Here is a 6,000-nt window from a genome sequence, read left to right on the forward strand (position 1 = left end):
CACTGCCAAAGACTGGGGTCCAGCACAGCCCCCTGGGAGCAGAGTGCCCTGGGGTGGGGGAAGATCTGGCACTGCCTCCCACAGAGCTGGAAGGGGGTGGCTGGGGGCTCTGACCACCGACCTCACAGCTCCCACAGTCCAAGCAAAGGCATTTTCCCCCAAATCTGCCCTGCCCAGAGGGGGCTGTGCTGCTGGCAGGGGTGGGGTGGGGGCTCAGCACCCTGGGCTGGGCCATGGGGTCGATGCCCACCACTGGCCTGGGCTGGGGGAGCTGCCCTTGCACCATCTCCCTGGGGTGGAGCAACCCCAGTATTTGGGGAGGAAGCGCAGGCCGTGCGGGCTGTTTACCAGCCGAGCAGGAATAGCCGTGGGTAGCCATGGAGACGTGGGCATCTCCGTGGGAACTGAGGGCGTAGCTGCAAACACCCAGCTGGACACCCCGTGGGGCCCCCCCGGGGTCCGTGCTGGGATCCCACGTCCCAGCGTGTGCAGGGGACCCCGCCTGCCCCCGGCCTCACCCCATCCCTGCTCCACAGGGAAAGGGCCTGTCCCGGGAGGCTCCAAGCGTGCCAACGTGCCCTGGGAGCAGGGATGGAGCGGACCTGCCTCCGTGGCACTGCTCTCGGTTCCCGTTCAGCTCTGAGTCACCCTCACAAGCCCTGGGATGGGACGGGGGACGAGGGAGGGCACAGGGTCCCATCCCTGCAGAGCCCCTGCAGCCAGAGCCGCAGGGCCTGGCCAGCCCAGGGGCAGGAGGGTGCATGAGGAGGGGGCTGCCAGGGGCAAAAGCCTGGGATGAAGCCCGAGGGTCCCACGGTGAGGCTGTGGCTGTGCAGAGGCAGGGGGGACACAGGCCATGGTGTGGGATAGCACGGGGAGCACGGTTTGGAGGGAGGGTGGGTGGGGGCTCATGAGGCAGGTTTTGGGGTGGGTGGTGGGGCAGTGGGCTCCCAGGCCATGGCACAAGAGCCTCCCAAGTCCGAGGCCATTGGGCGAGGGGGAAGGGGAAAAGGGGAAGCGGCCGTGGGGCTTTTCCTGGGTTGCAGAGCGTGGGATGGGGACTGCTGGCACTGGGCAGCAGCCCATGGACAAGGCCAGACCCCAGGGACAGCTCTGGTCACAATCTACAGGCAGCAGCCCCACATTCAATGCTGGGGGGGGGTGGTCTCAGCTGCCTCCGTGTTTCCAGTGCTCCTGACTCCATCCCTGCTGGGTGGATCATTGCTATTAAGCAGAATAAAGTACATTCCTGGTGTGTATCAGCTCTGCTGGCAGCAAGAACCAGCCCCCCCAAGGGCTTTTCCCTTTCTTCTTTTTATTCCCTAAAAAAATAAAATATTGCCAGTCATGTAAGATGCAAGATCTAAGTGGAAAAGCTGCTGCAGTCTCTAATGGATGAGGAGAGCTGGTTAATTGCTGCTCAATATGATTAATTCAAACAACCCCCCCTGCAGAGGGGAGGGAGCAAAGGGCTCCCTGCTAAGCTGCCCCATGGGTGGGCAGACGTGGTCAGGACGGGACCCTCGACTCGGGACAGCAGCACAGGGGGACACAGGGGAACGTGGGGAGCCCAGGCTGCCAGCACAGAGCTGCTCCAGGGATGGGAGCCCAGCTGGGACTCTCCTTTGTCTGCAGGCTCTGGTCTCCCAAACCCCAGGGATGCCCCTGTGCTCATCCCTGCCCTGTGCCACCACCGGCTCCTCCCCAGGGAGGAGGCTGCAAATTGGAGAGGATTGATGGTGGGGGGCTGACCTTGAACAGCTCCCAACACATTCCTGCAATTAATGAGGCAGGAGGATTAATTTCTGCGTGGCAGATCTGGGGAGGCCCTGGTGGGCATGGGGAGGGGGAGGAGGGAGAGATGAGCTGCCATTATTCATCTCTAATCTGTGAGACACCAAAGGGATGCCAGGGCTCGTCTCGGCAGTGATCCAACGGGTGCAGGGTGAGAGGGAGAGATCTCCCATGGGCCCACCTACCCCTTGCCTGTCCCTGAACTGGCTCTGCTGCCCAAGTACCTGTGGTGGAGGAACCTCCCCACGTCCGATGGCCCAGCCCTGTGCCAGCACCTCATCCCCTGCCACTCCTGGAAATTCCCACTCCTTTCTGCTGAGACGCTCCAGAGCCCATGGAGCATCTTGTCCTTCTGCCATTGCTGAAAAGAAATCTCCCTTTGATGCTGTGCCCCACCAAACCACCAGGGCAGGGGGGTTTTTGCCCCCACCCCATGCCCACAGTGCCAGGCAGCACCTCTGAGTCTGATCCCGGCTGCCGGTGGCCCCTCCTGACACTTCCCAGCAATCAGGCTGCAAGCACAGCACTATTATTTTTCTGCTCTAATAAACACCTCTGACAATAATAGAAAAAAATCGGCTTTCATCTGGAGAAAAGGATACCTGGGAATTATTTACTCAGAGTCAATAGCGGCGGGTGGGGGGCCGCCAGCCCAGGCAGGTGCCAGCAGCTGCTTGTGGCTGGAACATTGCATGGGAAAGGAGCAAAGCCCTCTCAAATGATCCCCCCTTGCTCCTGCTCCCCCATCTTGGCTGTGCTGATCAGGGGAACCCCCTCTTTCTCTGTCCATGCCACCCTGGGACACGCTGCCAGCGCCAGGCCCCTGGAAGGCACAGGGGGGCTCCGGGTGCTTGAGCCGTGGGGTGGGAGCCCAGCTCGGAGCTGGCACCTCTCCTCTGCTGGGATCTGTGAGAGCAAGAACTGCACGGTCAATTGAGCTAATCACAAAGGCAATGAATGTCTGCTCCGAGAGGCTCTAAACATCCCCGCTCAGAGCCAGTGACACGAGGAAATAGGAATCCAACCAAGCGGCCTCCAGAAGTGTTTTATTCCCCATTATTTTCATTAGCTGCCTTGTAATTTGATTTGTCCCTCTCCTGCTGCTGGCTGGCTCCGTGGCCAAGAGCAGTGACAATGAGACACCGTCAGGAGCCCCGGCGGTGCTCGGGGGGGTCGGGAGTGACGCAGCTCCCCCGGCTCCGGGGCTGTGCCTGTGAGAGGGGACCGAGCTCTGATATTGCCCCCATCTCTCGCCCAAAACCCCTCGAGGCTCAGGCTGTGGTTCCCAGCACTGCCAGTGCTCTGCCTGGGGGCACAGGGTGAGGGCCCCACTGTCAGCACCTCCCGCCTCCGGGTGCTCCTGTGCCCCTGCTCCCGCTGACATCCCGTCCCCATTATCCGCAATTTCCTTGAAAGCTGTCAGGCCTCACCGGGGCCCCTTTGCAGATGAAGAGAGGAGGAAACAAGCAGGTCTGCATTTATCCCACTAGAAATTAATCCCCCCCTTCTTATTTAAAGGTATCAGTGAATGAGGCCAAGTTGTTAAGTGACAAAAGAAAAATGATTCTTGCCTTCCAGGGTTATTAAAATCATGTTCTACAATTTTAGCAGCCACAAGGAAGCCCAGATAATGACAGATGATGATAATCCATCTCCAGCACAGCCTGGTCTATAATGATACTGCCCATATCTCTTGTATTACCACCAATTACTCAGCGTATAATGAAAATGTACATCCATTCTGGGGAGCTGCGTTTGCTGCCTCTGAATCCAATTTCTCCCTCTCCTTCTCCTGGCCCTCTCTGGCTGCAGCTGGAACCCCCCCACCGTGCCTGGCTCTGGGATCAGGGCTGGGGGAGCCTGTCCTGTGCTGTGCCCTCACCCCGGCCGGGCTGCACGGGGCCTGTCTGGGACACAGGGAGGAAGGGAGAGGCTTTGAAATGCAAATTGCAGGAGGAACACGAGGAGATACAAAGCAAAGTGAATCCTCTCTGCTGCACCGAGGTGGCAGCTCACAGGTAACCCAGCCGGGGCCAGGGCAGCCCTCAGGAGCTCCCAGCAGCTGCCAAAATCCACTGTGAAAGTGCCTGTCCCAGTGCTGAGCTGGCATCATCTGGCCCAGCCAGCACCATCCTGCCCAGCACAGCACCATCCTGCCCAGCACAGCACCATCCTGCCCAGCACAGCACCACCCTGCCCAGCACAGCAGCATCCTGCCCAGCACAGCACCATCCTGCCCAGCACAGCAGCATCCTGCCCAGCACAGCACCACCCTGCCCAGCACAGCAGCATCCACAGGCCCCAGCCTGGAGCAGAGGTTCCATCACACCCCCAGTGTCACCTTTGGCCGTGACACAGGGTCACACACCTCCCCCCACAGCCCTGTCCTGGGGAAAATGCACCTCTGAGCTCTTCCACCCCCTTCCTGGAGGCAGCTGTGCCTCCCACCCCAGGACTGGCTGCATCCCCCAGCAGGGCTTAATCCCGTTAAATCAGGCTCAGACCCAGATGAGCATCTGATTGCAACTGGATCTGCTCCTGCCACAGCACCTGGAAGCTGCACAAAGCTCTCCCTGTGTAAGATTAATGTAGATATATATTTCATCTGGATTCTATTATCTTTCACTTTATTCAGGTCAAAAAGCAGGAGACAACATCTTTTAAGATGAAAACATAATCTTTTGGAAAATTGAAAATATAGATCATTGTTTGGGCAGGAGTCTGTGTGTGTGCTGCTGCCTCCAGCCCTGCCCCAGAGACCCCCAGCCCACCCTGGGGGCAGCTCCACGGGGGTCCCTGGAGCAAAGGAGCATCTTGTGCTGATGGAGAGGAGCTGGAAGTGGGAAAGCTCCCAGAAAAGCTTTGTGTGTGTGTATGTTTGTGTGTGTGCCTGCCCTTCCCAACACCCACCGTGGTGAGCACTGAATCTCCCCATTTACAGACCTCCCTGGAAATGCTTTTCCTTGGAGCAGAGCTCTACAGCCAGTTAGCTCGTTAACACAGGCCTCCAGCCAGCAGAACTTGCCTCGTTATTTCTTAAATTAAATGCCTTTATTTTTTCACAACTTTGTGTAATAAATCTGTGTGTGTTTAATACATAATTAAGGGCCCCTCCTGCTCCGAGCTGCTCTGGTACTGCCTTCCCCAGCACAACTTTACATGAGTTATTAAAGAACAGAGGTGCATCCATTAATTATTTCATAAATATTAACAAGCCCTTAATGGCTGGAATCCCGGAATAACAAGTTTCCCAGGGAGTTAATTTTTAAAAAGGCTGTTAACTACACTGACCGCCGGGCTCTGGGAGCCCACGGGACCCCACGCCGTGGGTGAGGGTAACAGGAGCTGTGCCAGTGCCAACTGCTGTGCTTGGATCCCTCAACAAGATGGACCTAAACTGAGGATGGACCTCACCTGGAACACGGCTTTAAACTCAAGGAGAGTAGGTTTAAACATTGGGAAGAAATTCTCCCCTGTGAGGGTGGGGAGGCCCTGGCACAGGTTGCCCAGAGAAGCTGTGGCTGCCAATGGACCTGGTGTGCAGGGGGTGAAGTGGTGATGTCTTGGAAACCTGGGATGACACTGATTCATTGGGGCAATTAAAGCCCTTTCTGGCCTTTTCTCAGTGGCATTTTGGCATTTGGCTCATCGTGAGTTACAGCACCTTCTTCTCGTGGGGAAATTTATAGCCATGAATTTTGCAGATCCCAGTAGAGCATAATTACCTGCTGAGGGGAGGCAGGAGCCCTGGGCAGCAGCTCTGTCTGCAGGGAGGGCAGTGGTGGCTCCAGCTCCAGGCAGGGGTGTTCCAGCCAAGAACTCCAGTGAATTCCCGTGGGCTGGGGCTTCTGGAAGGGAGAAACACAGAGTCAAAACCATGGGGTTTGGCACGTTTTCATTCCACCCTGCGTTGAGGGAAGATCCCAGGGGCTGAGCGGGAATTCCCTGCGGAGCATCCCTGTGGGATGCAGGTCTGGCAGTGCCTCTGCCCTGCCGGGAACTGGAGCGAAACCACCCCCTGATCCGCTCCCGGATCCCACACCCCCAGCACGAACATCACCGGGATGGGAGGACACCACTGATTTAATCAGGGTGACAGGAGCAGGGGCCCTGGAGGGGCCCTGACACTGGTGTCACTTTGTGTCACAAGGCATTTTCTAATGTCGTTTGCCAGTAACACAATCACCTTCTCCGGGTGAGAGGCAC

The sequence above is a fragment of the Pipra filicauda genome, unplaced genomic scaffold, assembly GCF_003945595.2.
Source record: "Pipra filicauda isolate LSUMZ 115617 unplaced genomic scaffold, ASM394559v2 scaffold232_size1229904_pilon, whole genome shotgun sequence".
NCBI lineage: Eukaryota > Metazoa > Chordata > Aves > Passeriformes > Pipridae > Pipra > Pipra filicauda.